Source organism: Lontra canadensis, unplaced genomic scaffold (assembly GCF_010015895.1).
Source record: "Lontra canadensis isolate GAN:19392208 unplaced genomic scaffold, GSC_riverotter_1.0 scaffold46, whole genome shotgun sequence".
In the NCBI taxonomy this organism is placed as follows: Eukaryota; Metazoa; Chordata; class Mammalia; order Carnivora; family Mustelidae; genus Lontra; species Lontra canadensis.
The window spans coordinates 9,681,385-9,696,622 of record NW_022631040.1 but is presented as its reverse complement, the minus strand read 5'-3'; positions in this window follow the sequence as shown (position 1 = coordinate 9,696,622).

The window sequence follows — 15,238 nt, the reverse complement described above, 5'->3', positions numbered from 1 at the left end:
TCTCAAATGTATTCATTTCCTATTTTTTATTGGGGTATAATAGACATATAATATTATATTAGTTTCAGGAATACAACATAATGATTCAGTATTTGTATGTATTGCAAAATCATCATCAAACTAATCCAGTTAACATCCATCAGTGTACATCGTTACACATTTTTTTTCTTTTAGTGAGAAACTTCAAGATCCACTCTCTTAGCCACTTTCAAATATGCAATATAATATTAACTACAGTCACCCTGCTCTGTATTACATCCTCAGGACTTACTCGTTTTTTTAACTAGAAATCTGTACCTTGTATCTCCCTTGACCCATTTGCCCACCCCCATTCTCTGCCTTTGGCAACCACTCAACTCTTCTCCAACTCTATGAGCTCAGGGTTTTTTTGTCGGGGAGACTTAGGGAAATGTTGGGGAAGTTTGTTCTTTTGTTGTTGTTTTTTTGTTTGTTTTTAGAGAGAAGGCACACATAAGGAGGTTGGGGGGCAGAGGGAGAGAAAGAGAATCTTAAGCAGGCTCCAGACCCAGCATAGAGCCTGGCGTGGGGCTCAATCTCACAATTCTAAGATCATGACCTGAGCTGAAATCAAGAGTTGGATATTTAACTAACTGAGCCACACAGGTGCCCCTTTAAAAAATATTTTTAATAATAAAGAAATAATATTTTTAATTCCACATGTAGGTGAGCAAATAGAGTATCTCTTATCTTTTTCTGTCTGACATTTCACTTAGCATAACATATCACAGTTTCATCTATGTTGCTGCAAATGACAAGATTTCATTCTTTTTCATGGCTGAGTAACATTCCTCTGTGTGTGCGTGTGTGTGTGTGTGTGAGAGAGAGAGAGACATTTTCTTTGCCATCCATTCATCAGTGGACACCTTGGTTGTTTCCATGTCTTGGTTACTGTAAATACTGATGCAAAGAACATGGGGTTGAATATATTTTTTCAAATTTGTGCTTTTGTTTTCTTTGGGTAAATTCTCAGACATGGAATTGCTAGATCATACAGTAGTTTTATTTTTAATTTTTGGAGGAGGCTTTATATTGTTTTCCACAGCGGCTGCACCAACTTAAATTTGCACCAACAATGCACGAGGGTTCCCTTTCCTCCACATCCTCGTCAACACTTATTATCTCTTGTCTTTGGTAATAGGCATTCTGGGTATGAAGTAATATCTCATTGTGGTTTTGACTTGCATTTCCTTGATGATTAGTGATGTTGAGCATTTTTAATGTACCTATTGTCCATCTTTATGTCTTCTTTTAAAAAAAATGTTTATTAAGATCCTCTGCCCATTTCTTAATTAGATTGTTTGGCTTTTTTGCTACCTAGTTTTGTGAATTCTTCTATACTTTGGGTATGAGCCCCTTATCAGATATATGATTCACAAACACTTTCCTATTTGATAGGTTGTCTTTTCATTTTATTGATGATTTTCTTTTCTTTTTATCTTTTTTTCTTTTTAATTTTATTTCTATATACATATATATGTGTGTGTGTGTGTGTATATATATATATATATATATATATATATATATATATATGATGATCTTTCCTGTGCAGAGGTTTTTAGTTTCATGTAGTCCCACTTGTTTATTTTTGTTTTGTTAGCTCTGTTTTTGCTGTTAGATTAAAAAGAAAAAATTATTATCTATTGCTATGTAACAAATTATGTCCAATTTAGCAGATTTAAGGAAACATGTGTTATTAACCAGTTTCTGTGGTCAGTACTCCTGATGAAGTTTACTGGATATCTTTGCTCAGGATTTCTTAGAATTTTGTAATCAAGATGTCGGCAGAGGGCCTCTCACATGTCTGTACTCAAGGTGACAATGGTGGGGGGAGCTCTTCTTCCAAGCTCACTCACATGGCTGTTGGCAGACCTCACATCCTTACTGGCTGTTGATAGAGACCTCAGTTCTTCCCCACATGGGCCTCTCCACAGGGCAGCTCACAACATGACTCTTGGCTTCCCTGAGAATAAGCGAACTAGCAGAAGGATGAGTCAGAGCCTCAGATGGATGTCCCAGTCTTTGTAACTTAGTCTCAGAAGCGGCTCCCACAACTTTTGTTAAAAGTGAATCACTAAGTCCAGCTCACATTCAAGGAGAGAGGATTATACAAAAGTTGAATACCAGGAGGTAAAGGTCATTCGGGGCCATCTTGAATAGTGGTGCCTACTACACTAGAGTAAATGGATAAAGTAGGTGTCACATTCCTTCTGTATTTCAGGGACAAGGCAAAGAAGATCTACAAAGTTAACATTTTAGAACAGAGATTTGAATCAGATCATCCTGCTCTTTTCCATACTTTAATCACTACATTGACCTGCCTCTCCAGATTACGTACATTATTTACCCTCAGGCAGCCACTACTGTCTCAGGAAGAGGTAAAATAACCACATTCAGGCTATTAAACGCATTCAGGCTTCCTCCCAGGAGCAAAGCATTAAAGTTGGTTTTGTCCTGTTTTGTTTTGTTTTGTTTTTAAAAAACCTTTAGGGTCTGACATAACTGGCTTTGTTCAACTACTGGCCTTATTGCCAATAAGCTTTGTGATTTTATTCATGATCCTTAATATTTCTGATCTTCATTTTATTTTCTTTTTTGTCAAACTGAAATAAAATGACTTATTTCATAGAACTATTTTAGGATCAAAAAAGATATGTGTAAAGATTCCTAACCTAGACTATATATATATACATATATGTGTGTGTGTGTGTATATATATATATAATATTAATTAGTGTCCTTTCTCCTCATACCCCACCCAATTGTGGAAACTCAGCAGACAGAAACATGAGTATTTTCCTTAAGCAAGGGAGCTTTTCTTGAGCCCCCAAAATCGCTTAGGTAGCTTGCCTATGCTTATGACCAAATATTTAAATATGTTACATTCTTTTTAAAAAAATATTTTATTTATTTACTTGAGAGAGAGAGAGCATGAGCAGGGGGAGGGGTAGAAGAAGAGGGAGACCTAGACTTCCCACTGAGCAAGGAGCCCAACATGGGGCTCAATCCCAAAACCCTGAGATCATGACCTGAACCAAAGACAGACACTTAACTGACTGAGCCATGCAGGTGCCCTATAGTACATTCCTTATTGGTGAGAACTTTAAACTTCTTTAACCAAAGCCTGAACTCACAGTAAGAGACATATGCGCTCATGCCAGGACAGGCGAGAGCTGCAGACTACTCAGATCATGCCAAATGTTGGTGGGTCATGGGTCTTGCAAAAATGTTGGTGCCTGATGGGGAGAAAAGTGCTTTGGATGGGAAATCAATCTTAATTTTTTTTTTAATCTTAATTTTAGTTTTGTTTTTGTCTCCCTCTCTCTCATGTGTATTTCTACACTGAATACCATGGATTGAATATGACTGCAGTTAAGACAGAAATACACGTCCTATCCTACTCCATACTTTTCCCGTATCTGCCCCAGACTACTCTTATCCTGAATTCAATTCTTCTGATCCTTATTGAACCCATAAAATCCTGTTCTTTGTGGTGCAATTTTGCTATCCCCAATGTCATAAATCATTTGAAAGGCCAGACTCACAAAATACCAAAAGGTGTGGAAGTGAATTGATACAGAGCACAATTTATGTTTCCTCTTTGTAGTTGCTTTTTGTAAGACAATGCACAAACATTTCTTGAAGATATTCTGTTACAGAAAGATCTCAACCAAACTTTTGGTAAAATGTATTTTGTTCTGCAGCTTATCTAAAAATGAGAATGTTGTTGGTATTAGATAGTTTTACACCCCAAAGGGTCAAGAGATTAGCTGCAATGTATCCTTGGACAACTTATGATCATTGATTTTCTTTTTTTCTTAAGCTGAATTTTCAAGAGCAAGGGTGATCATCCCTATTGCTCCCACAACGTTATGGACAAAAGACACCTTGCGCATTTTTAAATGGAACTTGAGTATTAATTCATGTCTTCTTCAAAGCATGAATACAACACTAATTAAATTATATTAACTGACATTTATATTAGTTACTAACTATTAATATTAGTTATATTAACTGACATTTATAAAACAACTACCATGTGAAAAGCATTGGGCTAAATATTCTCATCTCTATTATTTAATACTCATATCAACCATATGAATTATTATTATCATTATCATTTTTTAAATTTGGGGGATAAGCTTAAGAAGATTAAATGATTTTCCCAAGGTTATGTAGATAGTAATTCACAGAGCCAAGATTAAAACTTATAACTTTTGATTCCAAATAAAAAGCTCCTTCCATTCTATGTCAAACATGGATAGAAAGTGTGGCCACATTTCTTTAAAAGTTTGCTATTAATTACATAGTATTAATATGTTTCTGATGACATTGATTCTTCATTCATATTCCAAGAAAGTACTTTCAAGGGCCTTATTGTTTTGCAGGAGAGCAATAGGAACTTCTATTTTAAATTTCAAATACTCTGCCAATTTCATTATCCAAATTACCTGCCATTAGAACCACAAGATTAGCATTCAAGGATGAGGTGTTTGTTAGGATTGAAACCAGTTATGGTTAGGAAAAAGAAAACATAGTCAACTCTTGACTAACTGAGATAATAGGGGATAGGAATTGTGCACATAACTGAGGCCTGGAATGAAATTCTAAGTTTTTAATTTTAACTAGTACCAAATTTTTCCTCAAAAAAAAAAAATCAATTTGAATTTTTTCTGAGTTCTACTAAGAAGAAGCAAAATTAAATATTATGTTAATTAGGATTAAGTTCAGCTATGGTAGAGGATACTCCCAAAACTGTGAGTGAAATAGTTAATTTTTCTGTCATAGTCAATCTGGAGATGGCCAGTCCAGGAGTGACATGGCAGCTCCAGTCGTCAGGACGGGCCTTCTTTTAGAAGCAGTATTGCAATATCCCTTGGGTGTGGCCATTGTGCTCCTGTCAGAGATGGCTATGGGCAACAGTCATCACAGACACAAATCGGGCAGCAGGATGGAAGACAGGAGGAACAGAACTTTATCTGTTAAAAAACTTTTTAAAAACTTTTAAAAACTTTATCTGTTAAAAAACATTTTAAAGAGACTTCCCAGAAGTCTCACACGGCCCTGCTCCTTAACCCAAGGTGACCAGCATTAACCCCATGAGAAGCTGGAAATGTAGTTTTAAGTGAAGGTGCCAATATGTATGACTGAAAATAAAGGTTCTATTAATTTAAGAGAGAAGTTGAGGATATACTGTTGGTGACAACAAGGTATGTCTACCTCAGAAACTGAGCTATTATTAATTTTTAGAGGTGCATAAAAAATAATGTCTGATGAAGTAGTCAAAAAGCTGGCAATTAGAAGAAGATACAAAGACAATGTATGTATCATTTCCTGGGTCCTGGTACATTCTACCAAAAGTAGAATGCAAGCTCTCCATATTTAATACCTTTTATACTGGAAATTGTGGAGACAAAGTTTTGCACAGAATAATGGCAATGTATGGCCAGATTTATGACCCAATAGACTTTGACTGTGGCAAGAGATGTTTGCTTAAGGCAGGGATCATTTCCCTGATAAAAACCTGAAAAGTCTATCCCAAAACATCTTAGCTTTCAGTACTAACCTATATGGCCTGTATATATGTTAATTTATTGTAGCTAGGTTTTAAACCTACTCAATCTTCAAACTATCTCTTGGTATAATGAAAATTTATTACTAACTATATAAATTAGCACTTGCTGTAGTTGTCCAAAATTTACCTCTGTCAAGTTTCAAGAGCTTCTTCTTTGAGCTACCCAGTGTTCTAAGCTGAGGTGAATAAAATTTGGCTCATTCTAGTTAATTTTTGAGGAAAAAGTCATGTAGTAGCTCTACCCTAGCCTGATAATCTACCTCTCCTTAGTGATCCTGGCATTCCCATTCCAAAGGGAAAAAGAGGTATTTTTGTTTGTTTGTTTGTTTGTTTTAATGCCCTCACACCACATCAGTCCTGCTTGTCTTCTTCATCAATTTTCTTTCCTGACTTGACCACATGTTTTTTGACAATGCCCTGACTACCTACCTACCTGACTACAGAAACTAGTGGTAACAGCATAATTGAGTACAAACATTTAAGACTTAACACTTAGTAATTTTCTTGTCTTGGCTCAACAGTAACTATGTGATGACATTTCATCTTGCTGGGGTTTCAGTTAACTCAGTGGTAAAATGAATGAGTCTGGGCTGGATGGTTTCTAAGATCCTTTCCAGCCCAGGAAAAGTCTATGATCCTGGGACTCCAGAATCAGAGCTGATGAAAATGTTTCAGGAAATCCCATCTTCTTACCACACAGGAGTGAATAGATAAGCCTATTCCTAATAATGACGCCAAGGTTCCACCCGCCCCCTGCTGTTGACAGCCTACCTGTCTAGTCACTGCTGTCCTTAAGGTTCTACAATCTTACACTACTCAAGAGTGAAAGGAAAGAACTCCATGAGTTGATGTACATATAGTCAAATCTCAATTAGTTACAGTGGGGGGTAAAATGCCTTGGATAAATACAGATCACCATTAATTAAATATCACTCATATTTAGCTTGGGAATTACTGTCCATTTTGTGGAGCACTGATTTCTACATAATTATACATTCGTCTTTTGAAAAAAATTGCCCATTTTTATAGTCCAATGATTCACATTGCATCTAGAAAAGAACTCAAGCTGGAGGAAACTAGCCGAGAAATGGCAGGCAACCCACATATAGATAATTGAGAACGTAATTTTATCTACTATCTTTTATCAAAAAGGACTTGAAACAGTTTACAAAACTACACATGACACCATGTAATTGAGAATTCATTATATTCTATTCACTCAAATCCTCATGCTAGGGCAACTTACACATTCGATTAAGTGCATTTGTCTTTGGGAAGTTTGCAACTAGTCAAGATGGATTCTTAGTATGTGTAAAACTTTTACAAATAAGGATAATAACAGCTCCCCTGCTGTATCAATAAATCACCACAGTTCCAATGTGAGAGACTGACAGCAGCTGTCAGAATACAGTTTCTTTGAAATGCTTTATAAATACCATCTAAAGAGCCAGATTGTTCTTTAACAGCCTTGTTATCCTAATGAAATCACTCCGCTTCCTAATCTTTGCTCCAGACACCACCAAGGTTGGGCAAAGGAAACCCCATCTCCCCAAATGACTCTAAACACCAAGTTTGGATGACAGATTAATGATTGGATCTGCCTCCCCATTAATTTATTTGCAAGAGACACCTGTGCCAATAACCTCGTTAGGGTTTGGAGCTTGTCCCTAGAAAGGCATGCCTTCCCTCTCACTGAATCCGCTTCCCATAATTCTTAATTACTTTCTATTGCCTGGTGGGGAAAAGCACATGACATGGAAAATTTTATAGGGTCTAATCATTAACCAACTCTGTTCTTGAGTGTCGAAGAAAATGGTCTGTCTCCATCCCTCTAGCTACTTTCAAAATCATTGGCCATAGGAATTTTCCACGTACATTTTCTGCTTGAGAGCCATTCCCTCAGAGATAACAGAAATACTTTCAGAGCCCTTATTCTGTGTTAGGTACTGCTATAGCCTTTATACAGAATTCATTTACTCCCTCAGCAACTCCATTAGTGAAACCATGCTGTTATTCTCATTTTACAGATGAGAAAACTGAGCCACAGAGAAAAGTCACTTCCCCAGGCGGTGAAGCCAGGACACAAAGCTAGGGTGTCTAACTCCAGAGGTCCTGCTCTAACAGCCATGCTCTTCTCCCATAGGAAAGAGACTTCCTGAAAGAGAAAACAACTCATGAGCTTAGTCTTCTTTGTTTTTGAACATTTATCCAAACTACAATGGAGATAAAGGGAGTTCTGAGATATTCCTTCAGTGTCAAAAAAACCAAACTGGTCTGCAGTAAACATTCCAACTTCATTCTAGTGGCTGGATGTCCCATGTATTTAGCTCTTGCCCTCCAGTCCTGAGACTGACCACCTTGGCTGCACACCGCAGTCACCTGGGGAGCTTTCAGGAATCCTGATGCCCATTCCCCCTCCCCATTCTTCCCCTCATGACATAGTATCAGACAATGATTATGCTATGAAGAAAACTAAAGATAAGAGCAAGAATAGGGGTTGCTAGAGAGAGGGTGTTATTTAAAGAGAGTGTCACTTCTGAGGAGGTACTTGGGCAGAACCTTGACTGAAATGAGGAAGTGGGCCATGCTAGCATCTGGGATGGTGCTCGGGCAGAAAGCACCACAACAAAGACAAAGGTCCTGAGAGGAGATGGTGCATGCTTACTGTGAAGAACAGCAAGAAGTTTGGAAGACGAGTGCAGTTGAGTGAAGCAGAGACTGATAGCGGGCGAGGTTGAAGAGGTGGCCAGGTACAGATGCCTTACAGACCACGGTGAGGAGCCTGGGTTTCATTGCCCAGTGTGCAGAAAAGCACGTGGAGTTAGTTGAGCTGGACAGTGGTGTGATCTTGTTTATATTTTAAAAAGGATGGCTCTCGGCTGTATGTGGAAAATGAACTAGAAGGAGCAAGTTTAGAAGATGGGGACTAGCTGGGAGAGCTATGTTGTCATCCTTGAGAAAGAGGCTGTTGACTCTGGCTATGGAACCACAGTGGAGAAAGGAGAAGAAATACAGGACTTTTTGAGGGACTGAACTGGCGGGGGGGTGGGTAAGAGGGAAATGAAGGGGTCAAGGATGAACTGGGGTTTTGCCAGAAAAATGAAATACGAGTATTTACGGAGGCCTAAAAAGAGAACACTGGAGAGTAGGATGATTGTGGAGGAGAACAGGAATCAAAAATTGTGTTTAAGACCTAGTGAGTCTGATTTTCCTTTTAGACATCCAAGTGGAGAGCTTAATAATCAAGTCTGGAGCTCATGAAAGAAGTCAAGCGTGGAGATATAAATCTGGAATTCATCAGCATACAAATAAGTGATTTTTGAATGTTTTACAAAGCCTCCTAAATCATATTTTTAAAAATATATTTACTGCTTGACTATTTTGCTAATGTATATTTCTAGGGGCTTTAATCAAACCTAAAGTGACCAAAAACATTATGAATCATTTGCAGGCACCTAGATTATCCTTGTCCCATCACAACTATGAAGTAAGTGTATTTATTTCTCATTCAACTTCCCACCCATTTTTTTCCATTTAAATGTCAAATTCTTTTCCTGATCTCCCCTTATTTTTACTAGACCATCCCGACTCCTCACAAGCCAAATAATTCCAGAAGTGGATTTTCTTTTTACAAAGACACTAAAACCCTTCAGTGTTAGTTGAGCTATGAATGCCTAGGGATGGGGGTAGTTCAGTGAACTAATCACTGCCTTCTCACCTCTGGGATCCACGTTCTAATATAGCCTTTGATTAAAGTGGCTCTAAATCATCCTGATTATCATTGCCCTTATTATAAAGTGTGCACCACTCTAATTTGGGTCGAGATACTTTGAGAAGTTTTTTATCATTCATGTAACTGCCTGCCCATGAAACTCTCATTAGATTTGCTCTCTTATATCTTCTACATTCGAGTGCATACGTGTGAACAGCCTGATGAGAAATGGAGATTTGGCGTTCGCTTGTATCATGTAAAGCTTGCAGGTGGAAAGTTCCTTGCTTCTTAAAATGTTCAAGGGCCAGCTCTGCTTCATTACTTTGGCTTCCTCTCTTCTTCATCTCTCTCTCTCTCTGTATTAGGGACATTAAACTCATCTATATTTGTTCGTTCGTTCATTCATTTTTCAAAGAACACTGTTTTATTATCTAAAATTTATGTATTTATAACACTTGTTTCTAAGTGGAAAGTATTTATTGATTAACCCGAAGCAACCAGTTTTTCTGTGAGATGTGAACCATGTTGCATGGTTCGTAGTGTTTAATCACTGCAATTCACCCTTCAGAATATATACCAGATCTCCGTACTGCATATCTTCACAGTTTGTAAACCAGCATTAGTAATAAAGAACTAATCAACTTAGCATTCTAATCTGGACCTTCGTTTTTCTGTTTTGCTGTTTAAGTGAGCCTAGGCTTTATTGCTAAGAAGGGAGCTCGAGAAAGAGAAACTGACAAATTATCCATAATTCCAGTTTACTTCTGGACTATTTTCATATTTGACCCAAACATTGATGTGAAGCAAATATGTTGGTGACAGATGAAAGTTAGTAATCCTAACTGAAAATAAAATGTGTCGGTATAAAGGTAAGTAAAGTCTTATATTGAGATTCAAAGATCAAGAGCATAAACGCAGCAATGGATGGGTCTTGGCTTGATAACTGCTTACTCAAAAAATATTTGGTGGGGCAGATTCATTGGCCCAAGCTCTGAATGGGTTAATGGCATTGGGAAGCAACTAGGTGCCTCCAAGAAACAAGCTTCATTAATGGAAGCACCATGTCTGGACCAACGGGACTAAGTGGTCATTTGGCCAGACCAAATCTGGATTTTTAGATGCATATTAGCACCACAATTATTGACAAAAGAGAATCCATTCAATGAAAGATAATGGTGGTAGTGAAGAATGTGGATGATCACATTAAATAAAAAAACAGATGAAGCAAGTGGATGTCTTCAGCCTGTGGACAAGGTAACAACAGAAGCAGCAGGTTTTGAGGATGTTAGAGATGACATTTGTCTTCAAGTATTTGAAGGACTAGGAGTAAAGGATGGCTTAGCTTCTGGTTCATGGTTTAATGGAGTTATAGGGAACAGAACAAGAAACAATACTAAGGAGATACGTGACAGCAGCCCTTCCCTGGCTGACCCTCAGAATCATCTGTAGAGTTCTTTTTTTTTTTTCCCAAGATTCTATTTATGTATTTGAGAGAGAAAAAGAGAGAGAGCAGGGGGAGGGGCAGAGAGAGAAGCAGACTCCCCACTGAGCAGGGAGCTGAACTCCAGGCTCCATCCCAGGACCCTGAGATCATGACCTGACCTGAAGATAGACGCTTAACTGACTGAGCCACCCAGGTGCCCGTCATCTGTAGAGTTTTTATGATCAAGATTCCTGAGCCTTGTTCCTATTGATTCCGATTCCGTGGCTTTTAGGTGGGACTTATAATTGGTGGTTTTGAAATGTTTTATGGGGAATGGTGTTCACCTTGGTTTGGGAACAGCTCTAAGGAGGCAAATTTTATCTTGACATAAGAACTAATTCTCTAACCATTTCTACTATTCTGAAGCAGAAATTGATGTCAGTCAGCCCTTAGCAGGCAGGGGAAGTAAGCCCCTCATTATTAGAAATGTCCAAGCAGTGGCTAAATATTGAGGGAAGATGTATCCTTTAAGAGTAGGTTGTGTTCAGTGGCTCCAGAGGCCACCAGGCACTGTTAGGACCCGTAAGCTCTATGATGGCAGGAGCAGTGTCTGGTTGTATTTTCCCCCAGAATTTGGGACCTTGCAAGTGGTCAAATACCTGCTAAGTACTGAATGAATGGATGCAAGTACCCTTCAGGCAGCAGGTAGCAGGGACAGTGGCTGGAATCTGGTTTCTTAGCACTCATCTCTAAACCCATGCTTCTTCACAATGAAACATGTACTCCTTCTCTGTAGTATGTGCTTCCCTTTTCCTCCATGCTGGTGCAACAGAAAGTTTCAACTCATATCCAATGTCACAGAATGTCAAAATTAGCTAAGACATAATATAAATTGTAACATCTAACATGAGAATGGCTTTTCTTTCTTTTTTTTTTTAAGATTTTTTTCATTTATTTGACAGAGAGAGAGAGAGGGAGGGAGAGAGAATCCAGAAGCAGGGGGACAGGCCGCTAGATAGAGAGGGAGACGCACACTCCGCGCTGAGCAGGGAGCCCAAGACGGGGCTCCATGCCAGGACCCTGGGATCATGACCTGAGCCAAATGCAGATGTTTAGCTGACTGAGCCACCCAGGTGCCCTGAAAGTGGTTTTCAAGATCAAAAATAAAACACAAATGTCTATCACATCCCTGTACCCCAGACCTCAGCATTCCTCACCTGCACCCCACCCTGCCCCCAAACATCTTCTCTAAGCCAACCTCTAGCTTTAGTGTCTCCATTTGCCCACTCATTGGAATCACCAGGATTCCCAGTATCTGTTCTCTTCAAACAATGCCCAGATAGGGCTTCTACATTCTAACCTCAAGATTATTTGATTCTAGCTAGAAGAAATCACAACTCTTGAGGGTACTTTTTCTGTCAGCTCAGAACAGGGAAGATTTCTCGCCCTCCACTACACCCACCATGTTTATTTCTGCATCTGTGCTTTTGTAACTGTTCTTTCTTCTTTCCTCAAATCCAAATCCCATCGATTATTAAGATTCAATTCAAAGCTACACCTTCATCATGGAGTCTCTGTGTTAACTCCAGAATTTGCTAATCTTTCCAGGTTCTGGACCCCTGTAATATTTATATTCTATTCCCACCATTTGTGGCTTAACCAGTTCTTCTCTTGAAATGTTGCCCAACAGTATCAGCTTCTAAACACAGGATGTATTACATTTCTTGGTATTTTCCAATGTTTTGACCTGGATTCCAAACAGCATATTTCCTCAGAAAATGCATGCTTGTTGATTTCATGTAAGATTAAGTGCATCAGTCTGGTTATGTTGAAAAAGCTTCTGACATTGGAATTTCTTTGATAATTTTTACATGACAAGCACAAAAAATCCAGCCTTCTGAGTGATACATACCCTCAGAGAGCTGTGTGTGTGTGTGTGTGTGTGTGTGTGTGAGCACGTGTGTATTTACATAAATGCTGTAGTTATTCCCAGACTCCCCTGTCTTCCAGAAAGTTCCATGTCTAATTCTGACTCATCTCCATTCTCACCATAGGCTTCACTCTCACCCAGGGCTGCAGAGGATGATGAAGTCCAACTTGTCAGGATTTGTTACTTGCTTGCAAAATATTCACACCTTTGACAGAGCTGTCAGATTTTTGTCCCCAAACCAAATGAGCACACAAACTGATTTTCCTCTCTCCAGACTGGAGGGCAGTGCTTTAAATCAACTCTCAAAAATAGTTCAAGTAAGTGGATCTGTATCAGCATAAGCCCAAGGAGGGTAACTCTTCATTCATAGCTCATCAGACTCTTAACAAAGATATTGTCACATTTTAAAATATAATTATTCTCTAGAAATGGCTAGTGGAGATGGTAAAAGGCAGCTTGAGGTCCAATCATTTGAATGTTTTATGCCTTAACAAATGACAAACAATCATCTAAATCTGTATTTTTACAATGAACAAAAAAAGTTAGATTAGGGTAGAGTCTAAAGAAATATCCTCAAAGACTTATAGAGATCAACCCTCTGAAAGAAGAAATAAAAAAATTATAATATTAAATAAATTCAATAATTTATAAAGTTAACATACACTCAAAATAAGACAACAGGAGTTGAAAATTGTAGATAATAAAAGATACACAAAAGTAAGTGGTAAAAATGGAGAGGAGAATGAGTTCCCAAGTAGACATGGGTTCAGATCGAGTCTTCCAACTTTTTTAAAAAAGATTTTACTTATTTATTTCAGATAGATATAGAGATCATGAGCAGGGGGAGGGACAGAGAAAGTGGGAGAGAATGAATACTCAGGAAGCCTCCCAGCTGAGCTTGGAGCCTGGGGCTTAATCCTATGACCCAGAGATCATGACCTGAGCTGAAACCAAGAGTGGGACACTTTGAAACCAAGAGGTTTCACCCAGGCAGTCCCAAGGCTTTTAACTTTTAAAACACTGTATAAAACATTACTTATAGCAATTTTTATGATCAATGGCTACAGGATGAACAATAGCAGAAGCATCTCATTTGATGTAAGAATGATTTTATGTAGTTAATTCTGCAAGTAGAGAATATGTCCACCCTCCCCAGCCCTCTTCAATCAAATATCACTTCTGACCTAGTACTCCTGGTGCTCATAGATGGGCAGAGCCTGGACGGCGCTGGAAGCTGGTGCAAGACTTTTCTTCCCAGTAACACATGGCTTGAAGACATCAATGGACTAGAGAAAAAGGAAATGCAGGGCTGTATTTGTTTTCTTGCAAGAGACATGGAAGGATTTCTGAAAAAGTTGCCCGAGTCCTGTAAACGAGAGGAGAACACCAGCTTTTGAAGTTGGAAGAATAGGAGACCATTTCTCAATATGGAGTTGGCCATTTGCCAGCTGGTATATCATTGACTCAAAGGGCAGGGGCTGCTGTTTCTTCAACCTATATGGAATTGTTAATGCTTAAGCTACCCTAGCAGCAAGAGCTGAGCCTCAAGGATAAATTCATCTATGACCAGGCAAAGAGAAATACAACTCATTTATGGAGTCTGATAAGCAGAGAGAGGAAAAATAAGCAGAATACTCAGAATATAAATTGGAAGTTTGGGGGAAGACAGACAACACCTTGAATAGCCACAAAATAAACAAATAAATAAATATATATATATATATATATATATATATATATACACACACAGACATGTATACACATGTATGTATGTATATGTATAAAATCACATAAAAGATGTAATTATAGCATAAAATGCTTTCTGGAAAAATAGTTATCAAATTTTTAAAATTCGATAGTTCAGAAACCCTAAGATACAAGTAAGAAGAGTTTCAGGAGAGGAAACAAGGAATAGATGGACAAGAGGCAAAAATTAAGCACAACGTAGAAGGAAAGAAAAGCTTCAGTCTGCATATCAAAATTGTTCATGAAATTCGAGGCAAGCTTGATGCAAATGCACCTATTTAGGATAGAGTAAAATTCCTGAAACTCTAAGAGAAACTAATAGAGCGAGTAAAATGAGTTACTTATGAAGAAGTAAGAAGAAGAGGAAGAGAATGAGAAGAGGAAGTTTCAGACAAGCAAAAGACTTCTCAGCTGCAGCATTGGAAGCCAGAAGATTTTCAGAATTACAGCTCTGGACTACCGAATGTAAAGACTGTGACCCAGTAAAATTACTCCCACTTGAGATACTATTTACCTATCAGCATGAAAAAAAGAAATTTGTAGAAGTGCAAGAGCTCTGAGAATTTTTCTTCCATACCTCCATTTTGGAAAGTACTCAGGAAAGGCTTTAGTCAAATAGCAAATGAATCAGAATAGAAATTTTTAAGGTAGAAGATAAAAGAAAAAGCAGGTGATGAGCAGTTAACACTGCAATACTTACAGTTCTATCTAAATGATTAATGATAAACTAGCAAAGTGTGATATAAATAATAAATTATGATTTTTAAAATAAAAATGACATTCTATAAAGAAAAATCTAAGAATTATCTAAGATAAACAAAAAAAATTAAAGTA